Source organism: Sinohyriopsis cumingii, chromosome 12 (assembly GCF_028554795.1).
Source record: "Sinohyriopsis cumingii isolate HCF-2022 chromosome 12, ASM2855479v2, whole genome shotgun sequence".
Taxonomy (NCBI): Eukaryota; Metazoa; Mollusca; class Bivalvia; order Unionida; family Unionidae; genus Sinohyriopsis; species Sinohyriopsis cumingii.
The window spans coordinates 56,228,566-56,253,951 of NC_142972.1; the positions used below are offsets into that span (position 1 = coordinate 56,228,566).

The following is a 25,386-nucleotide window of genomic DNA, read 5'->3' on the forward strand; positions in this document are numbered from 1 at the left end:
AATTTCAGACGTAATGGCTGTCAGAATAAAAAAGGAATTGCTTGCTTGTCCTTTTTAAAGGAATTTTAAACCCTGTACACACAATATCAAGTTTAATAAGAAGAAGCACAAGAAGTTGTAAAGTAAATCATATTGTACTAGTAAACGTACTAGTAACAATACTACATGGTTAATTCCCAAACATATGCATTAACAATATCCTATTTCCCACCACTGATTTTGTGATCTCTAAAACCTGATGTGGCAACAATAATACATAGCTCTCCGCCAAACCCATGTAGTAACAATACCCTATGTCTAGGCATTGATTATTCTTCAAAATCTGATGTAGTAACAATACTACATAGCCTTCCCCCAAACACATGTAGTAACAATACCCTATTTCTAGGGCACTGGTTTTGTGATTTCCAAGCCAGATATAGTAACAATACTACATAGCTCTCCACCAAACCCATGTAGTAACAATACCCTATTTCTAGGCACTGATTTGTTTTCTTCAAAATCTGATGTAGTAACAATACTACATAGCCTTCCCCCAAACACATGTAGTAACAATACCCTATTTCTAGGGCACTGATTTTGTGATCTCCAAAGCCTGATGTAGTAACAATACTACATAGCTCTCCCTCAAACCCATTTAGTAACAATACCCTATTTTTAGGGCACTGGTTTTGTGATTTCCAAGCCAGATGTAGTAACAATACTACATAGCTACCCCCCAAACACATGTAGTAACAATACCCTATTTCTAGGGCACTGATTTTGTGATTTCCAAACCTAATAGTAACAATACTACATAGCTCTTCAGCAAACCCATGTAGTAAAAAATACCCTATTTCTAGGGCACTGGTTTTGTGATTTCCAAACCTTATGTAGTAACAATACTACATTGCTCTCTGTTGACATAATATTACTTGCAAATGTAGCATTTCTACATTGTTATACTTGAAATCCTTTTGTAAAAATGTTGTTCCTAGGAGACTGCATTGTTCTGAAGCTGTCATCAACAAGCCTGGTTTAATGGTATGGCCAGTAATTATACAGTCTAGTTTAGATTGTTGAAGGTGCTATTTATAGAACTTAGAAGATATTCAGTATATTGAAGTACTTGTACACAACATTTTAATCATCATGAAATATAGATATTTTCAACAGTAATGTAATGCACAATTTCTTTCTCATGTAATAGAATTAAAATATCACTAGCATCTCATGCTGTTATTTCTGGTAGTTCTTCCATATAAGGCTGATATTTGGGTAATTCTTTCCTTAGGAGGCTGTTAGTTTCATATAAATTCTGTTCTGCTCTTCCAGCGATCTCTTTTCAACATATAGCCTACGCATAGAGTCATTGTCTCCACTAATACAGAATTTTGTCCCCATCAGTTTTCTGAAAAGATAAAATAGTTTATTTGAAAACATTGCAGACACTAGCATGGAAATTTTGTTAATACTATTTTGATCACCATGCACATAGCATACAATATGACCTTTAAAACAATATATGGTTATAGGGTGCTCTCAACAGCTTCCAGGAGCTTACCCAAGGGCATCACTGGAGAATGGAAGACCCAAGTGTGTAGTTATGAAGCCTATTACGTATGCCATCTTTCAGATCTCCACCTGCATTTCTTAAGAACCTACATTAAGTATGTATGTATCAGCATACATATAGATGGATGGACAGGCTGGATCGTAAATGTCTGTGTGTGATTTGGATTTTTAAAGTAGCTTTAACCATTTTTCAATCATATCGCTACAATGCCCACAGTGTGGCAGTTTGTATAGATGTTGGGGCATGATGTCCCACCCAGTCACTTTATCCTGACACCAGATCAAGCAGTCTTAACACTAACCTCTTAATGTGTTGGCAGGATCATATAATATCTGCCTTTACAAAAAGCAGAATAATACATTTATTATGAAAACTGAATATAAACTTCTAAAATATTTTGTAATATTTAGTAGTGAGAATATTTTCAAGATGGCCTTGATCGATTTAATATTAAATTATTTGATTTACCCAGTTTACATTCAGTATCTGTTAGACCAGAAGTTGAAAGATTGTGTCAAGTTCCTGACTACTTTGTAGTAATGATAAGCATTAAACTGCATGCAATTGCAAAACAACACTTGATATTAAAGCCAACAGACTTCAGATTTCACATCGACAGTAATGTCCATACTCTCATGATGAACATTATATGTGAGACTTAGAGTCATTGCAGTGATGAGTTATCACATAATCTGCATATGAACTATGGCAATTATACAACAAGTCAAGTTAATTAAATCATGGTTTAAGAAAATTTCCTAACCTGTTTTAACTTCAGGTGATGAAAACTTTGATTCCACATGTCTAAAAATGTTGACCGACTAACTGCATGGATCATTTGTTTTATCATGCAGATTCTGCTCGTATATTGTTAATTTTTTAGATTTGTAAGGCAGCATCATATCACCATTAACTGTCATTCTGTCAGCATGGTGGTATGCATAATCCTGAAGCCAAGATATTGCATGTTCTCTTCCTTGTCCTTTACCACTCTCTTTTCTGTATCCAGCTGAAATTGTGCCACGCTTAGATTTCTTTATGTATTTGTAATAGAAATGTTTGTCAATCCTATACAAACATCTGAAGCAAATCCACAAACACGCTTTCCATCAACCGCTCTGGTGGTCTAGTGGTTTGAGCATCTGCCTCGTATACGGGATGTCGTGGGTTCGATCCCCGGTCGAGTCATACCAAAGACTTACAAATATGGTACAGTACTAACATCTGCCTTGCTTGGCGATCAGCATAAAGATGTTAGTGTTGCGACTGGTCGGCCTGCATGCCAGGTTACTGTGACTGGGTGGGGACATCATGCAACATGTCTGCGGCATAATGCCCCAGTGCTAAAAATCACTATAAACTGTCACTCTCCAGATATCGTAGCGATATGACTGAAAAAGTGTTAAAGCTATGTTAAAAATCCAAATCACACATACACACATGCACACATGTTTTCCACCATCAGTAAAATAAGAAACATTCCTTATTTTGTCCTTCCCATCAGCTATTTTGTCAAAAAAAGCACTCAACTCTGTTTTCAAAACAATTGTTCAGTATCAATATCCTGCTTGTTTGATATCAGTTTCTGTTATCATTTTTAGACAGTAATTCACACATTGTTTTGCCTTTTGTAAGCATATTGTTACATTTTGCATAGCTTTTCCAAGCAGCTTGGAGTTACTGTAAGTTCTTAATTGTTTGCTCTTATTCGATTTGCATGTATCATCAAAGGTGTAATTATATATGCTTAAATCATAGATTTATATGCTTAAATCGTAGGCTTTAGAGTTAAATTGTGTTATAAAATGTAAAGGTTTAAATTTGTTTTTTGTTCTTTTATTTTACTTCATGTTTTGGTACAAGAACATAAACATCAGTAAAACACACTTTATAGCTAAAATGATTCAACAATGAACATTTTATCTTCAAAATACAAGAAAATTAGAATTGTTTCGGCTTTTTTAAATGACACTAAAACCCTAAGCATCACCACATGCCCTATCTTCCAGCTGCAAATAATGTCATAACTAATTAACAAACATATTTCTTGCTAAAATGCAATTCTGGATAAAGTGCATACATCTGTTGTTGGGTTTAATGCCATTTTTCAGCACATGAAAGGCTATACATGGTGGCCAGTATTAATGGTGGAGGAAGAACCCAGAAAAACCCCGGTAAGAACCACCGACCCACAAGAAGCTACTGGCAAGCTTTTACACATACCCACATTAGCCGAATCCAAGACTTGAACCCACACAGACAGGGGTGAGATGGCAGTGATCCATAACGGAGAGTGCTTATGACCACTCGGCAACTTGCATACATTTGATGTCACATGAAAACTAAGGATAACTAAGATAATGAACATCTTTATATGATGAAGTGAACATTTAAGTGGATAAGTGCATTCAGTTGTGTCACTCTCCCCGTTTTGAGGCTTAAATTGCATGCTTGAACTGGAAGCTACATCAACAGACTAACATTTATTTCTGTATTGCTGTGATGTGCTTATATTAATGGCACAATAAGAACTGTAAAAATTCTACACATACCTACATCTACAAAACGTATTGTTCCACACCACCTGGTTAAACAATAAATTATACTAAATTTTAATCAGAAGTAGGATATTGAAGAATCATATAAAATAATGTAACTGCTAACTGCTACATCTGAAGAAAAAAAATGGTAGATATTACAATTAATTACAAGCAGAATAGATAAAATCCTCAAATACATTGCATTTATTTTAAAGTTTATAAATATTTTGTGGTATAACATTTAAGATGCTACATACCTTGATACCTTTAGTAAATGATGGGTTTTTCATCTGGATATCCATGAAGCAACTTCTTGAATATGCTGGTTTTGTAGAAGTTATTGATGATCCAAATCCATCAACATCATCTTGGGCATGTTGTCATCTTGAAAAGTGTTGTGTTCCTCTGCAACTGATGTATCTGAATCATCATGACTTTTTGACAGATCTTCTTGCAAAGAACTTCCCAATTTGTCAATAAGTGCTGTACCCAGAACTTCAATACTTTTGGATATAGCATTATCCTGCCACACATAATTTTCCATTAATGAGGTTCATAAAGCATTATTACTTTCAGTTTCATAATTGTTTTCCATGGAATTGCCTACTTCATCAAAGTCCAAGTCTGTTTCACTGACCATTTCAGTGTTATATGGCAATACATTCAAGGATTTACTTCAGGCGGCTTATAATACTAACCCATTTAATAAGCCATATGTTTACATTTACTGCTAGATATTAGCAGTTAAAATACAAAGCACTGGGCATTGCATGAATCAAATATAGCATAGCTAATGTGAATAATTGGATTTTATCCAGTCCTTACCCTTCTAAATTGTTTTACAACTAGAGAGCCAATTGGGATCCCATTCATTACCCAACAGGTGCTGACATTTAGTTTGATACTCCCATCATCAGTTCTCAGACACTAGTTAATTGTACAAATATAGTCCAACATAACCCACATGTGTCTTGCTATGTCAGGCAAAAGAACTGCTCTGCCATTCTTGGTAACTGCTATCTCAACAGCTGTAAACTTTGATCTTTTCACACAAGGGATTTGTCTCTCCATTTGAAGTAATTATAAAATAACTTTACCAAACCTGAGTTTTCTCCATAATGCAAGTGGGAGGGGGATATGCTTTCCTTTATTCTTGAAACACTCAATTTCCTTGCATGCACTCTGATTAGAAGTATATTTAAGATGGAATAATTTTTACAACAGATGTAGACAGAAATGGGGTTGCATTTCTGTCCTACAGAATAATGATTACATCATATGGACAAGAACTTTGAGTATGTATGTATGTATGTATGTATGTATGTATGTATGCATGCATGCATGGCACATCTGCCAGTAGCTTCTCGTGGGTCGATTAATTAATTAATTAAATAATTAATACTGGCCGCCATGTATAGCCTATCATGTGCTGAAAAATGGCGTTAAACCCTACAACAACAAAAACAGCAACAATGGCACATCTGCACTATCATAGCCACCACACAGAGCCAGGTTAATTAGGTAGTAATATTTGTTAAGTTTAATTTGCTGATAATTGTAACTGATGAGATAATCCACTCTCAGATTTGAGCAAATTCATGTGGGTGCACTTAGGACTGATTGAATGTAATTTAAATTGTATTTGAAACAACTTCCAAACTCAATATCAAGCCCTAATAGTCAGGGTTGGTTCATCATGCTAAAACTATTATACACATAGGTAGACCATCTCCAGTCATATCCTAAACTTCAAAGCCTAGAGACAAGAAACGTTTGGAGGACATGTGCAATATTATTAATACATCAACTCATCCATATATCCAGGATTGCATAATCCCTAAACTTTCATCAAAATACTCAAGATAACTACTAGATTTACTTTGTTTTTTTTTGTTTTGGAAAACAGTAACTTTTCCAAGTCTAGACATATATTTGTTCATTCAGAAAGTGCTCTTGTTCTTACATCTTAACAAATCTCTCTCTCTCTGTCATTAAGAATATATTTCAACTCTAATGGTTTTTCACACACTTCTGCTGGAACTAAGGCCAGCAAAGCAACAAATTTATTAAAAAAATATATGATTTTAAAATAAATTTTAATCTTTTTCAAATAATCTTGCTAAAATATTTTTCTTATAAAATAAATGTTGAAAAGGTAAATGTGTAAAAAAAACATCGAACAAATATTCTCATGAAGGCAGTCACAGTCTCTAGGCTGAAATTTTGTTTTGAAATCAATTTCGTTACTTCTTTTTAACTGCTGAATGTGGTAACCATCTCTGATATTCTTCAACAATAACACCATTTTCAATTTAACTGCTATGGTGGACATATTGGAATCCATATTGGCATCATTATTATTTAGGACCAACAAGACATCATAAGAAGTCTTTTGGTGGAAATCCCATGTTGATATTACTTTCTATTTTGGAGGAGAACAATCTGGTGTATGCTTTTCATGTTAATCTTTAAATAATCCCAGCCCTTTTTTTTTAAACATATGGATAACAAGTTGGTTCACTATATGAATTTGTGGAAAGCATTATCATATTAATGTCTACCATTTTTTTCTTTAAATCAGAAAATAGTTTATTCGCATCATACTAAAAATATTTACAACTCGCTCTCTCTCTCTCTCTCTCTCTCTCTACATTATTTGATTGGCCAGATATTTAATATAAACGCTTCATTGGTTGTTAACACCTGCTGTGCATCCAACTGTGTTTTGCTAACATCATCAGCATGCTAAACAATTATGAGCTCACAGTTAGCAAATTCCTCAGTAAGGAGAGTGCATGGATCAGATGTTTACAGTGATAGTGTGTTTGAGCCCAAAAATCTTCTTTATACCCATAAAATAACAAAGTTTTGTATGGACACTTCATTTATAATGCTATGGAAAGTAGAAGAAAGTAGGTTTGGATTACTGAACTATAATTTATACTCTGGAAAGCCAATATGCAGCTAGCAAAACTGCACCAGAAAAAGAAACCAAATAACTCTAAGAAACTACCCCTCCCTCACCTGTGAAAAGCCATTTACAATGGGCTAGTAATAAGGACACAAGCACCCCCCCCCCCATGCAGTGGCCCAAATTCGCTATTTAAAACCCAACAAACCCAAACACATGTACTAAAGTTATATTAGCACCCCATGACTCGGTTCCAGCATTTGCTGGTAAAGAGTTGGAGGTGTCACACTGTTGTTCATTTCTAAAGGTCATGGTTTGTAATTTATGTATTCCCCGTTCTCCCAATTTTGAATTTCATGTATGCATTTTTTTCCTTCATGTCAGGTTGTTCTTTGTTTCATTTTGTCATATTTTTTGAGTTGTCCCTGCATGCTGGTTGTGAGATCTACTCCATTACCACCCGATACGTAGGTCAGTTTCCATTATCAGGTCAATACTTGCAAACACTAGTGCTTGTGAGCGTTTTCTTGCCTTGAACCTTACATGCATAAAGGGCCCCTGAGTGGCCAAGTGGTCTAAAGCGCTCTCTGTTACATATCACTGCCATCTCACCTCTGTTAGCATGGGTTCAAGTCTCAGATTCGGCCAATGTGGGTATGTGAGAAAGCTTGCCAGTAGCTTCTTGTGGGCTGGTGGTTCTGTCCGGGTTTTGTCTCGGGTTCTTCCTCCACCATTAATACTGGCCGCCATGTAAAGCCTATCGTGTGCTGAAAAATGACATAAAACACTACAACAACAACAACAACAACATGAATGAAACTTAGGATCGAACTCATTTTCCTTTGCAGAAGTCCAGGGTTAAAGTTTCCGCTCCCATCCCCATTTTGTTATCATTATTATTTTGAAGTGAACTGCCATAGTCATTAAAGTCCGGTGTGGTGCTGTTTGTGTGTGTTGTGATGTTATGTTATGTGTTATGTGATTTGGATTTTTAACGTAGCTTTAACAATTGTTCAGTCATATCACTACAGTGTCTGCAATGTGGCAGTTTATAGTGATGTCTAGCACTGGGGCATCATGCCGCAGACATGTAGCATGATGTCCCACCCAGTCACATTATCCTGACACCGGGCCGACCAGTCCTAACACTAACCTCTTAATGCTGAGCGCCAAGTGAGGCAGCTGTTAGTACCATTTTTGTAAGTCCTTGGTATGACTTGGCCGGGGATCGAACCCACGACCTCCCGCATCCGAGCCGGATGTTCTAACCACTAGGCCACTGGAGCGGTGTGTTGTGATGTAACTGTATGCTTAAAAAAGATCATTAGAAACTAATTTAGACACATAGTGCCTCTAATACAATGTGCAGGAGAAAGTGGGCCGAAATCCCGCCAGCTGACGACAGATGGAAGACAGCAGGCGGTGAAGCCAAAATCAAATTACGAAACAAGACTGATAAGTGCGCCCACATAAACACGCAACCTAATGATGAATGATAAACACAGAAGGATCTAACATTATGACATATACAAGATAGTCATGCAAAATACCACAGGGGAGAATTAACAGAAAATAACCAAGAAATAGAGCACTAATTACAAACTAATTCTTAAACATAGGGCGAAATAAGAACAAATGAAACTTTTGAAACCAGAATTTTCTTTACCTTGCCTACAATAAAAACATTTGATACCCATGACAACAAAAACAACATAGTATATCTCCCTGGAAAAGCCATCTCAGGATGTGCTGGTTGAGAGGACATCAGACCACCTTCAAGCAAAAAATTGCATAAGAAAAATCATCTTGTCTATGGAAAGCCTTCTAAGGTGGCTAGTAAAATTACACCAGAAACTCTTCTGATTAGCATATTTTCCATCACGTCAGCATGCTGGAAAATTTCAAATGTATATAATTTTAATCATTCTTAGTTGAACAATCTTTTGCCATCACACTAAAGTGGATTTGGAATGGGCATACTGATATACGGATATAAGGACAGAAATTTCTTGAAGGACACAAGCAAAATAAAAAGGCACAAGGAAGACTTGTAAGGGCTCGAACTATGTGATTAAGGAAGATATAATGAAGGCAACATATGACTTCACGGTAAAAGTAAAATATGAATCTTTGTAAACTGTCATTTTTGTAATGGAAGAATAATGGGAACATGAATAATGATAAAAACTCAGATTCTAGATGAGAGAAAACCTGTCAAAACTAAAGGACCACATTCCCAAGTAAAATCTTACAGCATAGTGCAATCTGACCAAGTATGTAAATAAACTTATAAATTAGTATCATATAACTTTTTAAAATGTAATATATGGAAGTGTTCCTTTCCTACAATATTTGTCTTACGTTTGATACTAAATTAAATTGTTTGTAAAATAGCTTTTTTACCTATTTAACCACTAATTGTTAGAGCATCTGCCTCGAATGAGGGAGGTCACAGGTTTGAACCTTGGACAAGTCATACCAAACACTTCTAAAAATGGTACTGACAGCTGCCTTGCTAGGCACTCAGCATTAACAGGTTAGTGTTAGGACTGGTTGGCCTTAAGTGTCCGGATAATGTGACTGGGTGAGACATCATGCTTCATGTCTACTGTATGATGCCCTAGTGATATACATCCCTATTAAATGCCACACTGCAGACATCATAGTGATATTACTGATTTTTTAAAAAAAGCTATGTTAAAAATCCAAATCACACACACTCACACATTTAGCTTTCTTTCTATCTTGACAAGGAAGATACCTATTGTTAACCATGCAAAACTGTAATGGATGTCCCCAAATTACTTATTTTTTGCAATCATTATTTAGTATAACTGGAGTTCTAGCTTGTGTACTTACAAGCAGAGATAGAAAACCAGTCTGCTTTTGTTTCTACAAATCATCTAAAGGCTTACTGTCAGACTGGAGAGCAATTAAAATCCACTTCTTTGATGCTGATCATGTATTACGAAAACTGGTCATGGGTGCAAGGGACAGTTTTTATGATAAAATTTAATGTTGCATAAACCTGCCAAATAAATTTTTTAAATTAAATAATACATCAGTGAAGTCAAAGAGGGCCATAATTTTGGATAGGCATAATAAAGCAAAACATAAGAATATCACTCATTTGGCCTGATAAGTCAATGGAAATTCACAGAATAAAATGTTTTTGCACCTTATCCCCAAATTTTTACATGCATTTTTCATGTTCGAAGGCCTGCCATTTTTGAGAGCAATGTTTTGTGATGCTCACAGTGCAAACACCAGTCCTTTCCCTGGTTAATAATTCTACATTGCCTACTTAATAGCTTGATGCAAGTCAAAATATTTTGTCATCCAAGCAGTTTTTGAGATATTCTACTTGCCTTGAACAAACATGTCTACTGCTATAACTGGCTAGCTCTGCTTCCTAGATGACTATGGGTGTTTCATTGGCTACTTACTGTGCAGTGATTATATGAGGTGTACATGCCTCACATCAGTTTAAAAAAAAACCCACAAACCTACAAGACCTAATTAACAAATATATCCATATCTTTAATTATTAAACAATAATATTTTTTTTAAAAAGTCACACCACAGCCTTAAGTTAAGAAATTTGCCATGTCCACTGCATCTTTAATACCTTGAGGGCGGGATTGGGGGGGGGGGGTCGGTGAAGGGTAACCATTGGTAAGCCAAAAGCAAGATTTTTCACTAATACTAAATGAACAGCAACGAAGCAGACTACACAGGTTGCATCATTTGGATTACTGAGATATTTTAGATAAAAAGAAATTAAAAAAAGCAAAGTTAAAAAATAAGTGACAAACAAGTCATAAATACTCTTATTAAATTACTGGGCATTGGTTTTACCATTTTAAGAAGATTTAGATAGTTCACTTAAAAACATGGACAATTTGTGTTTTAGGTATCACCTGTGACTTTGTTTACTTCTTGTCTTTCCTCTTTTCTCAGTATCTTATTGACAGTATGAAACTTTGTTTTATATGTAACCAAAGAATAACAAACAAAATGTTCACTATTGCAGTTTTGGAGAAGACTGTCTATGCAAATACAGAAATAAAGTACTCAGCAATGTCAAATATCATTAATTTTAAGAGAGGGACAATGGAAGAATTATTGAGAATTGCCTCCATGGGTTTGGGAAGCCCAGTCAAAAAAGGATGTTTTAAAAACCTGAAAAAGAATGCAATACTTAATATGTCTATTGCAAGATTTGCATATTATAAAATGATGGGAGACATATTAGATCATGTTTGGTTTATGAATGTATCTTCAATTCCTTTGCATCCAACTCAAGGGGAATACATTTTTTTTTTACTAAACAATAACTTTCAGTTTTCCATACACAGAGTAAAAGCAGATGTAAATGGCAACAAGATAGTTTTGGATATTTCAGCTAACAATCACAGGTATACACTTATAAACAAAGAATATATAGTTTCACAGTATGCAGATGACACCACTCTCACCCTGGATGACTTTTCAAAGTCCCTTAAGTCAACTCTGTATGTTATCTACTAATATTGTAAATTTTCTGGACTCTGTATAAATAGTGGAAAAAAAAATTAAATGTGTATTTATATAAAGTCCAATAAGGTACTGTGAAGAATATCATTTAGATTGGAATACATCTTATTTTAGGTATGTAGGTACATGTATTACATTCTGTATAGAGTTAAACAATATGGTCAAGCTTAATTATGAAAGCAAATTCAGAGAAGTTAAATATTTACTTTTACAGTTGTCGGTATGGCCTTGTTTATTTGATGCTTTTGTTGTTTTTGTTGTTGTTGTTGTTTTTGTAGGGTTTAAAGAAATTTTTCGACACGTGGTAGGCTATAGATGGTGGCCAGGATTAATGGTGGAGGAAGAACTGGGAAAAACCCTGGAAAGAACCACCAACCCACGAGAAGCTATTGGCAAGCTTTCTCACATACCCACATTAGCTGAATCCGAGACTCGAACCCACGCAAACAGAGGTGAGGTGGCAGTGATCCATAAGGGAGAGCACTTTAGACCATTCAGCCACTCGGGGCCCCTAATGCTTTTGTTGAAAGGAAAAGAAACATTTAGCAGTTGTATATACACATCAGTAAAGTAGAGTAATTTCAAAGGTAATAATGCAGTAAATTGTTAAAGTGCTCTTTGTCTCATATGAGATTAGTAATAAGGGAAAATAATTATTGAAAATAGTAACAGAATGCAAATATTGTCAACTTTATAAAGCTTGTAATAACAATCAAATGTTTAGTCTAGTGATAACATGCAAATGTGCATGACCATATAAGTATATGTGTGTATATTGTCTAAGTGTTTGTGTTGATATATGTTTGTATGCTAAATATGTGTACATGTAGAAAATGCTTATAATAAACATATGCTCTTTTTGTCACTCTCACTCTATTCTTTTTGTTTTGCACCATCTTTCCTTAAGAGACTGACATATTTGTATCCCTCTTTTTTTTTCCTTCTGTACAGCAGCCAATATTAAGTTCGGTATTGGGCTTAGAATGTAATGCTTTATAGTAGTGTTAACCAATACTCCCTGTAAAGTAATGTGCCACAATGAATTATGATGTAGTCCGTCAGATGGTTCCCTGAACAACTGTAGTCTATGTTCAAGGAAATATAAAAACAAATGACCCTTTCTTTTATGGCAGTGGTGTTTTCCCAAATTGTTCTGTTAGAATTGTTGGCATAAGGTTGTATGACATTTGTGCAAATCAACTTTCACAGATGCATACAAAAGTTTTGAAATTTTGGAATGCAAGATTTTAGCTTGGATGCTACATGTATTTGGATCCCTATCTTAGGACAATATTTACAATCCTGTTATCATTATTCATATTAATTATTTAATATATTTTAAAATTATATAATGTGATCAGCACATTGTAATGCCAAATGTTACCTACCATGTGTTTGGTTATTTGATCTGATGCACATATACTTATTTTTACAAAGGTCATTCTTTACCAGTAATGTTTCTTTTTATTGTCATAGTAATGTATTTTTTTATTAGGATCTTACTTTTGTTGACAATGATATAACCTAAGCCCAGTTCACAAACATACTGAAATTATTGTAATATTATGTACTTTAATGTACACCATCTATGATGTAACATAGATTTGATACAGAGAGAGAGCTTAGTTTGCAGGTTGGATACCGGCCTATGCCACCCTGGGTTAGCATGATATAGAGAATAATGTCTGAGGCCCAAAAAGTAAATTTAATATTGCATTATTATATATATATATATATATATATATATATATATATATATATATATATATATATATATATATATATATATATAAATTTAGGATTTAAAAACAATACTCCAGGAGGAAAAAGTGATAGGGGTCAGCAACAAAAAACAGAGATGGTCAGCCAACCAGAAACACAGATATTTACTTTTTCTTGCCTAATGTAGTGATTTTTGCTGAGATGTGGCTTAAGCATATTATTCTAAATGATGAAATACAGGAAGGAAAGGTTACACTTGAGTGTGATGCAAGCATTAAAAAAAAACAACATTCAGAATGTTCTAAAGTGTAACTTGGACATTTCTGACCTTGAATGTACATGGTTAGAACTAAATAATACAGGGAAGAAGGTAGTAGCTGCATGAATATGATGATCACCTAATTATAACATAGCTGCTTGGGAGGAACTTGAATTTAGTATAGAGATAGCCCAATCCACTAAACTTAATCATTTCATTTCAGTAGATTTTAACTGAAAAAGTCTCTCCTTCCTGAATAAAAGAAATCACTGTTTTGAAACTTAAACTCAGTTAATGTGTAAGGATATAGGAATGGTCCCAAATTTGGTTGGCTACATTTAATTCAAAGAAAACTGAATTAAATCTAATACAGTATCACAAAAGGTACTCAAACTATCCAAGTATGTATACATGGCTGAAACAAACATGCAAGAAATTACTTAATGTATACATATGGGTGTTATCTTTGTTAGTGATTCCTCATTGTACACACATACTCAATATATTCCTGATAAAACCTGCAAGGAAGTTTAAAACTTGAGAAAGTTTCAAATACAAACCAGATTGATTCTCCTTGGAAAAATGTACACAATGGTTATATTTTATAAAGTTTTGGCTGAACTGTAGTCTCATTTTGTTGAACCTAGGACTAATAATGACTTAATGGACACAATGATTTTTGTGTTAACATACATATATACAGATCTAGTTAAAGCATAATAAAGATGGTATTCCTTAGTAGATATGAATGTAATAGTGCCACTGATGTTCTTGTTTCAGTTTTTGTTTTTGTTTTTATTGACCTTAAAGAATGCAACACGGAGCATACATTCTATGAATTCTGTAATTTTCATAAGTAAATGATAGCTATTTTAAGTAAATGTATGACCAGGTATGTGTATCTGCCAAAAGAGAGAGTCTCATTGCACCAAGAATGACAGTCACATTGCAGTAAAGAATGACAGTCACATTTCAACAAGAATGACAGTCACATTGCAGTAAAGATTGACAGTCACACTACAGTAAAGAGTGACACTCACATTTCACCAAGAGTGACAGTCACACTGCAGTAAAGAGTGACACATTTCACCAAAAGTGACAGTCACACTGCAGTAAAGAGTGACACATTTCACCAAGAGTGACAGTCACACTGCAGTAAAGAGTGACACATTTCACCAAAAGTGACAGTCACATTGCAGTAAAGATTGACAGTCACATTACAGCTTAGGAGTGACAGTTACATTGCACCAAGGGTGTGTATCACATTGTTGTAAAGAGTGACAGTCACACTGCACCAAGAGTGGGTCACACTGCAGTAAAAATTGACAGTCACATTGCACCAGAAGTGACAGTCACACTTATTAAAAAGTGATGGTCAAACTGCAGTAAAGAGCAAGTCTCCTTGCAGTAAAGTGTGACAGTCACATTGGAGTAAAGAGTGAAAGTCACATTGCACTAAAGTGTGTGTGTGTGTATGTGTCATTTGGATTTTTAATGTAGCTTTAACAATTTTCCAGTCATGCCGCTACGATGTCTGTAGTGTAGCAGTTTATAGTGATGTCTAGCACTGGGGCATCATGTCACATTATCCTGACACCAGGCCAACTAGTCCTATCACTAACCTCTTAATGCTGAGAGCCAAGTGAGGCAGCTGTTAGAACCATTTTTGTAAGTCTTTGGTTTGACTCGACTGGGGATTGAACCCATGACCTCCCGCATCCAAGACGGATGCTCTTACCACTAGGCCATCGGAGCAGTGTGCAGTAAAGAGTGAGTCACATTGTACTAAGAGTAACAGTCAGCTTGCAGTAAATTACTTAAGTGGAAGTCCATAATTCATTAGAAAACAATAAATGGTTAATTGCAATCTACAAAACATGTACAGACTGTGAAATGGTGAGAATTACAGCAAATTCAATTTCTAAAATCAAGTGAAACATATATGTTACTCCTGCTGACACAAATGTAATATACTCTTGTGTTTGCATGAAGTTCAGGCATGTATAATACCTTTAATTAGTTCGCCGTTTTATCCACCATTGCATTCAATAATCAGTAACAATGATACCATGATTTTCAGAATCACTGCAAAGTTATAACACTTGTGCATGTCTAGTTTTAAAATGACTAGTAGACACACAAACCTTAAGATATCATATTACTACATACTACTGCATACAGTATGAGCAAATATATTATTAATATTATTAATATTACTCTGTATCATACCTAAGAATTAGTTCACTGTTTTATCCACCATTGCTTGCAATAATAAGTAACAATGATACCATGATTTTCAGAATCACTGCAAAGTTTTAAAACTTGTGCCTGTCTAGTTTTAAAATGACTAGTAGACACACAAACCATAAGATATAATGTTACCACTGCATACAGTATGAGCAAAGATAGTATTAATATTAATCTGTATTATATCTAAGAATAGCAGACAATGGGATATGTAATGCATTTGGCTTTATCCATGGCAGATATATTAATTAGACTGCTTCATTTCATCACAGGCTTTTGAAGAAATCCAGACTGTGAGTGAGACATTTTATGCAAATTTTCAATCTGTATGTACAATTTGTACAGCTAGTTAAATATGCTTAGTGTTATGAAGTAAGGTTGAGGGATAACTCACTGTTACCAATTTTTTATATGATTAGCAATAATATCTGAATGATCAGCAGTCATTCCAGGTAATCAATACAGTACTAATACATATGACATAAAATAGCCATCACAAAACCCAAAACATTTAGAATTGAATGTTATTTGGGTTCAAGATAGAGAGATTAGAGGAAATTGAGATTAGATTTCGGTTCAAACCTTTAAATGCATCAGAAAAACACTTTTTTAAAACATAGTTATAAGCTATCATGAGACTGACCTTCTTGGATATATTTTCATATAATTTTTACATTTGGATAGAGAAGTGATCTATTATTTGTTTGCAAAACTGACAAGACACAATCTTAAACCTATTTGTTAGGATAGTTTATGACATCAGCACTGTTTAGAGGAAAAGATACTGTTTGCTACATGTAATTGCATTAAATAAACTGAACCAATCAAAATTACTATATTGTTACTATACATAATCATTTATTGTAGCAAGATATTGTTGTCTGCAAGCGTGTTTGCTAGAAGCACACTGATGCAGAAAATGTCATACAGTTTGAAAAAATAATAGCTGCAGCATTATAAATTTTAGTACAATGCTTATTTTGTTTATACTGGAGCATACATCAATGAGAGAGAGAGAGGAATGGGTACACAAAACTTGTGAGGGCTGAGTGTTTTTTGGCTTAAAATTCATTTTGGTATGACAATCATATTAGACTAGACATGGTTCTGTATGTAAGTGGTTATGCCTGACATACTTGCTTGAAAATAATTCAATATGGTTCTGATAGCTTTTACTTGAATGCCTTTACTAAACAGCAAGTTCCAATCTGTTATTTATTGTACATTTTTATACAGGTGTAGGGGAGTCATGCACATGAAATTGTTGATTATGTTTAGATCTTTATTGTCATCTTCTCTAAACAAAGGCTGACTGGGAACTACAAGCACTGATGCTTTGAAAACCATGCAACTAAGGCAGGTGCTATGATAATTAACAGAGATTGATGTATCATTGGACAATCAGGACCAGCAAATATATTTAGTAACACAGATTAGAGATAACTGTGGTTGATACTTGTACTAACAGCTGAAATAATTTTCAGCCTAACACCCTGTGTGATAAGGATATCTTCATTAACTAATTCCCATGGGTCAATGTTGAACAGTCAGTGTTTGAACCATTCTGCCTCTAATGTTAACCCTCTCCATCTGAAAAGAGCATCAATCTGAATATAGAATGAAGATAAGATATGGTATATCACTCAGCTGACAACTTATGCTGGTGTGACAAATTATGTGTGTGTGTGATTTGAATTTTTAATGTAGCTTTAACAATTTTTCAGTCATATCGCTATGATGTATGATGTCTGCAGTGTGATAGTTTATAGTGATGTCTAGCACTGCAGCACCATGACGCAGACATGTAGCATGATGTCCCACCCAGTCACGTTATCCTGACACCAGGTCAACCAGTCCTAACACTAGCCTTTTAATGCTGAGTGCCAAGCGAAGCACCTGTTAGTACCAACTTTGTAAGTCTTTGGTATGACTTGGCCGGGGATCGAACCCATGACCTCCCGCATCCAAGGCAGATGCTCTAACCACTAGGCCACGAGAGCGGTCTTGAACAATGTAACCATTTGTAACTATAATCAATATAACTACCATTGCAAATCTTTTAGAAAAGTAATCTCTAAATGCAATTGGGAACAAGAATTATGAAGTAGAAAAATTCATATACAAGTTATCTTGACAATGAAATGATGTTCACAGTGATAAGACAGGGCATGGCATACAATAACTTGATTTTATATATCAAGGTAGGTACTATAATGAGTTGATAAAAACACAGAGGTTAATTTTGTTTTCCTTGTTAATGTAAGTATTTGTTCTTGGAGTCTGCTTCATTAGTTATTATATTGTTGACCGACAGAGCCGGATTTTTTGTGTTTTGCTTTTGTTGGTTTTGTCAGCACCATTATAACCAAATACTTTTCCCCAAGGACACACTAAAGCGGTTAGCCCAATGCTGGCTTGAGCAGACTGTCAAAGCTTGAATGCTAGGATTATGAGTCTAATTCCCTATGAAATGAGCCATCACAGGTTGTTTTACTAGGTGAAATTACACACAAACACACACACACACACATACATACACACACAAATACATACATATATACATCCATTCTTCCATCCATCCATCCATCCATACATACATACACAAATACATACATCCATCTATCCATCCATTCTTCCATTCATCTATCCATCCATCCATACATACACACACATCCATCCATCCACACACACACACATGCACACATACATACATACATACATACATACATACATATAGTCTTTCCCATGCACAGTTACAACACATTTACATAAATACATACATAGCCAATAATGATATAGACAGAATATGTGAATTTCTTGTACTTGGAATTGTTGTAAGACAGCATGTTCAAGTACAAAGTGTTACAAAGTGTGGAAAGTATAAAATACAATGAAGTTATAATGTCCTGAACATCTAATTGGGTCAATTATATATATATATATATATATATATATATATATATATATATATATATATATATATATATATATATATATATATAATCTGTCTTCCCCATTTGTTTTTGCTTAAATGTGCTAAAATGTTTTTATTTTCAAAATCTAATTCTGAAAACTCCCCATTCAGGTGACCCTGCACAGCTACAGGGGAACAGCTGCAGAATCACATATCAACAGGTTTCTCTTTGTAGCAATTACAGTCAATTGGATTCCAACAAACTGACATTGATAATCTGAAATATGATAGCCTTCATGTCCTCCAGTCCAGTAATTGGGTTTCTCATAAAAGGCAAACTGATATCATTTTGCCTGGTCATTTCTGAAACTCCATCCTTAGTGAAGTGATATAGGGGGGCCCTTCTTTGATACAAGTCTGAGAGGGATCACACCAATAAACAGCAGAGCCAAATGGCGCAGAAAGATAAGTGGGGGATAAAAGACAATATTTTTGTTTTGAAAGATGTATTGATGACAGAAAAGAAGATACTTCCAATATATGCAACAGCAGTCAGACAACAATGCAAAGGTATGTTTTCAATGTCATGATATTTGACAATTGATTTAATATTTTCTTTTAATTTGATAGTTATATTTTCAGTTGACTTTTTTAATCTTATATAATGTAATTTCCATAAACAAAATGACATCAAACTGGTTAATTCTAAACTAGTAAATTACTTTCTTTTAAAGATGATGAATATTTTATATGAGATTTTCCAAGTCATACTTTTTGTTTTCAATTACATGTATACAGTAGATGTGATTAGCTATATCAGTTATGTATGTAAAATGTGTTGGTTTAACTGAGTTGCAGATTGAGTTTAAGCTTAAGAATGGCCATAAAGATATCAGCAAATATTCTGTCAAGGTATTTTATATACGAATTTGATGTATTGTGACTAGTACCACAATAATAACCCAAACAGACCTTTAGTCTAAAAGACAATAACATCATTAGGCTGGGTAATAAGAGTTGGAACATATTCTCCATTTGGTCATTATGAAAGATACACAGTTGCAAGTCCGGTAATGTTAAATACTTCGACCATATATTTATTCATATTTGAAGCATTTGTGGAGAATTAAGTAAAAAAGAACCTCTTCAATATATGCTATGAATATAGGATACTGGTAGGAAGAATACAAAAGACATAATTTTATATATATTGGATAAATGATTATAAAAGTACTTCATAATGAGGTCCACAAACATAGACCACACTTTAAGCAGGATGTGAGTTACCAAGGGAACTCCAAAAATTGAGAAAAAAAATCCCTTTGATACCAAGAAAACTGGGGGGGGGGAGGAGTAGTGTTATGGAACTGTGCTGTTTATTGACCAATTCCTCATTTTACATTCATGTCGATATTAATTTTTAATAACGTGCTTTTTCTAATGAACTTGTTCGTTATTCTGTTTAAATAACATTTATTTTCAAAATGTCCAACATATGAAAGATCGTTCCAACTGGTTTCAACAACCTATCACGTGTTACAAATTAATTAATTGGAATTGCGGGTTTGCAAGTTATCAGGGCATGAGTTATTGAAGGAGCGGTGTACTTTGTTAGCTTAATTCCAAATGCACACATTATTTTGCTTATAATTTTGCAAATAAATGTTAGTGATTTTTCGGCATGATTCTGACTAACTTTATTAAATTCCATTGTACAATTCAATACAAATCAATAAGGCCTAACATTTATCCCCATGATATGTATCTTTATGCCGATGTAAGTTTACAGAGGTTTACTCATTCATGTAGTGGGTCTATGAGCCTTCTGTCTTTAGGACATTTGTGACCAAAAATTCAACATTCATATGCTTTAAAGTGTATGTTTCTCAAGATTATATCCTTAATCATTTCATCTTCACAGATTTTATGCAGTTGGTTTTTAGATTAGAAGTAACAAATTAATTTTTTTCTATCTCTGATTGCAGGAAGGAAAAGGATCAGAAAGCACAGACCAAGAGTTAGCTCTTGTTGAATACACCCACAAATTTTTGTATCTGGCCATTTTTTCAGATGAAAACACTTTATATTTTGTAAAGAACCAATAGCAAAAGTGCAAAAAGAGAAATTGGCATACAGCAAAATGTCAATGAAGCTAGATAAAAAAGGCAAACATATTATATATACAGCTTATCTAGCATGTAAATTGATTGGACATGTCACCAAAGATATAATTTCAATGAAAAATATTAACAAGAAGTGGCTGGAAACTAGAATAAAAAATTACTTTAAATAAGTCTAACAATCTTGTCACTGTGGCACAAGACTGCAAAACTGATATTAATCATATGACAAAAGTAAATTGTTGTACGATCTGTGTGATTTATTTTCCTTTTGAGACCGATTTGATTCTTTCAAGACATCACTGTTTTGAGCAAAACATACAAACTTTTTCAATCTTTAATGCTAAAATATTAAACTTATGACAATCTCTATAGGAAGTATTTTGTATTGTTTTGTGAAGACAGTATATGCACACTTGTTACTGGTTGCTTCCTTACAAAGATATGATTGTGCTATTATAACCATTAGGGCTGTTCCATTTAAACATACATGGTACCCAGGGAAGGCAGTTTTTAAAAAATATATGCCATGGTACTTTGATTTCAACGAGTTCATATTAAAATTATAAGAAATTTCTAAATAGCATCTATGGGCGAGTACCCCACTTTAAAAGTGCCTTCCCTTTGTTCCACATATTTTTTAATGGAACAGCCCTTATTATCTGGAACAAATGTTCATTATTCAGTTTAAAGTGACACACTTGTCAGGTATCTATCTATGCATTGATCATGGAAAGAAGGCTTAGCATGATCTTCAGGATGACAAACTTGATGTAGGGGTGATATCTTTCTTTGTATCCAGATATTATTTCAAAATAAAATCCATAACTAGTCACATTTAACATTAGTACCTCTTGGTATAAGCAAATATCAAATGATATATAAATGTATTCAGGAATCACCTTAAATTTAATTAGGTATATGGTATGTTTGGCAATATAGTGATATTATCACATTCATATACACATTTACTGGGCGGCCAATGTGGGTATGTGAGAAAGCTTGCCAGTAGCTTCTCGAGGGTCGGTGGTTCTTTCTGGGGATTTCCCGGGTTCTTCCTCCACCATTAATACTGGCTGCCATGTATAGCCTATCGTGTGCTGAAAAATGGCGTTAAACCCTACAACAACAACAACAACATTTACTGGGAGCACACAAAATATCAAATATGTCTTCATTTGCATCATCACCTGAACATATTTTCCCAGTAGTCAAAACAAGCATTTTAAGCTGAAAAAGCTGCTGTTGTAATTGTTGTTTTGTTTATAAAATATACATTCTTATTGTATCTTTTCTGAAGGGTAAATGAATTGCATCTCAAAGTTGAATGAGAACTATGTCATTATTTTTGTCCATCTTGATTAATCTTATCAATAAAAGTGGACTTATTTTTGTGACCTCTTCATATGTGTATCATTTAACTATTGTGTTTGTGTTCTTTGAAAGCTAAAAGGAACATCGCTGAACGTTTCCACTGAATAGTTCAGTGTAAGTCTAACTTTTTAAGCTCTATCATTAGGTAACGAAAGTGTCAAAGTTGCTGCAATATTAACAGTATGCCTTTTTGACATGGACTCCCATTTTGATTAAAATGTGTCAGAAAATAATAATCGTTGTGCTTTGATCTGGGATAGAAATGTTCCCCTCGGGATTACAGATCTGCATCAGACACTCAGAACAACCTTGTATACCACTTTAAATTCTGAGCCAAGGATGGAATTTTCATAATTTACACATAGGCATATGATGGATTCTATCATTACTACCATGGACAGTCTCCACTTGGGAGGGTAGTACATTTGATAATCAGTAGAGTAATATAATAATATAATAATATAATAAGCATTTACAACTAATATTAAACACAAAGTTCAAGTCCTATAGGAATAACAACACATCATTTTTTTATATTCTGGAGGCAGCGAGGCATAGATCTAGTAATCTTACATCAGATATTTTAAACAACCAAATGAATGGTATACTGTTACAATGCAAATAGGGTAATGTTGCTATTTGTGCTTTGGAATTAACGATGTAGTATTTTTACTACACCAGGTTTTGCAAATCAAATAAGTTAGTGTTACACTGTTAAATGGAAATAGGGTAATACAACTAAATGAACAATGTAGTATTATCTCTACATCAAGTTTTGGAAATAAAGACAATTAGTTTTACAATGTGACCTAGAAATAAAGTAATCTTACTACACAAATTTGGTGATTGACAATGTAGCATATTACTACATCATATTTTGGAGATCACAGACTCTGCTTTATAATGTCACATGTAAATAGGGTAATATTACTAGATGGGTTTGGTGGAGAGCTATGTAGTATTGTTACTACATCAGGCTTTGGAATCACGAAATCAGTGCCTAGAAATAGGGTACTGTTACTACATGGGTTTGGTGGAAGGCTATGTAGTATTGTTACTACATCAGGCTTGGAAATCACAAAACCAGTGCCCTAGCAATAGGGTATTGTTACTACATGGGTTTGGTGGAAGGCTATGTAGTATTGTTACTACATCAGATTTTGAAGAAAACAAATCAGTGCCTAGAAATAGGGTATTGTTACTACATGGGTCTGGTGGAGAGCTATCTTGTATTGTTGCTACGTCAGGTTTTAGAGATCACAAAATCAGTACCCTAGAAATAGGGTAATATTACTACATGGGTTTGGTGGATGGCTGTGTAGTATTGTTACTGCATCAGGCTTGGAAATCATAAAACCAGTGCCCTTGAAATAGGGTATTGTTACTACATGGGTTTGGTGGAAGGCTATGTAGTATTGTTACTACATCAGGTTTGGAAATAGCAAAACCAGTGCCTAGAAATAGGATATTGTTACTACATGGGTATGGTGGAGAGCTATGTAGCATTGCTACTACATCAGGCTTTGGAGATCACAAAATCAGTGCCTAGAAATAGGGTATTGTTACTACATGGGTTTGGTGGAAGGCTATGTAGTATTGTTACTACATCAGATTTTGAAGAAAACAAATCAGTGCCTAGAAATAGGGTATTGTTACTACATGGGTTTGGTGGAGAGCCATGTAGTATTGTCACTACATCAGAATTTGAAGAAAACAAATCAATGCCTAGAAATAGGGTATTGTTGCTACATGGGTTTGGTGGAAGGCTATGTAGTATTGTTACTACATTAGATTTTGAAGAAAACAAATCAATGCCTAGAAATAGGGTATTGTTACTACATGGGTTTGGTGGAGAGCCATGTAGTATTGTCACTACATCAGAATTTGAAGAAAACAAATCAATGCCTAGAAATAGGGTATTGTTACTACATGGGTTTGGTGGAAGGCTATGTAGTATTGTTACTACATCAGATTTTGAAGAAAACAAATCAATGTCTAGAAATAGGGTATTGTTACTACATGGGTTTGGTGGAGAGCCATGTAGTATTGTCACTACATCAGAATTTGAAGAAAACAAATCAATGTCTAGAAATAGGGTATTGTTACTACATGGGTTTGGTGGAGAGCTATGTAGTATTGTTGCTACATCATGTTTTAGAGATCACAAAATCAGTGGTGGGAAATAGGGTATTGTTAATGCATATCTTTGGGAATTAACCATGTAGTATTGTTACTAGTACGTTTACTAGTACAATATGATTCACTTTATAACTTTTTGTGCTTCTTCTTATTAAACTTCATATTGTGTGTACAGGGTTTAAATTCCTTTAAAAAGGACAAGCAAGCAATTCCTTTTTTATTCTGACAGTCATTACGTATGTATGGACCACACCGGTTCAGTAGGTAGCGGGTTAGGTGAAACCAGAAGGCTGGCGGTTTGATTATACCTGCCACGACCAGCTAAGGTCGTCTGCTGTAGTGTATCTACTGCACGATATAAACTTTCATGTTTTGTTGTATTTGTGATTACGCATCAATCAATCCCGAGAAAGATCATTAAAAATTGTATAGAAGGAGCATAAACAATAAGTCTACAGGTGTACGGGACGGAATCCTTGATGGTGTCTCAAACGGCGAAGTATCTGCATTATAAGCATTTCTACCGTATAATTTAAACCATCTAAGTATAAAGTGAAATAAACAAAAATTTAACTAAGATACGTAAAGGTTGTTTTGCGCTCATTTATTTGCATCATTTCTTGTGGGAGGGGGTGCGAGGGGGGACTGAGGCGGAGGGGGACTTCTCTTGCCCAGACCCGACCATGCAATCATTCCAGTGCTAACTATGTTTCTTCATTCGTTGCTAAACGTAAAATAAGGAAGCTTCTATAATATTGCACAGGATCGATGTCACAGGTATACTATTATACAGTATGAATAGACAAAACAAAGTGATAATTCGTATAAAAATAAAATCGTTCTGTCTTGAAATCCCCAAGAAAAGTTAGTAGCTATTTATAAACACAAGTAATTGTAACGTGTTTTGAAAATAGCACTTGTTGTTGGCGTGAATTTTTGGTTAAGGCGAGAGAGAGAGAGAGAGAGAGAGAGAGAGAGTTAAGTAAAACCAGATTTCCGAAGTAGATCCGATGAATTCACTCAAGTATTACATGTAAGCTGTTCCAGTCAAGCCTGATCTTTTGGCTCA

The 25,386-nt window shown here is 34.5% G+C and overlaps 1 protein-coding gene and 1 long non-coding RNA gene across 2 annotated transcripts in view; both read right to left on the reverse strand.

Annotated features, from left to right (window-relative positions):
- LOC149786504 (baculoviral IAP repeat-containing protein 7-B-like) overlaps nt 1-25,386 on the reverse strand; it is a 96,399-nt gene that overhangs the window by 62,887 nt on the left and 8,126 nt on the right. The gene's annotated exons all lie outside the window — the stretch shown is intronic.
- On the reverse strand, nt 1,106-6,909 carry LOC149786505 (uncharacterized). Its single transcript, XR_016424934.1, has 2 exons — nt 4,353-6,909; nt 1,106-1,390 (listed from the first exon to the last, which is right to left on the reverse strand). It is a non-coding gene; the product is annotated as an uncharacterized LOC149786505 (long non-coding RNA).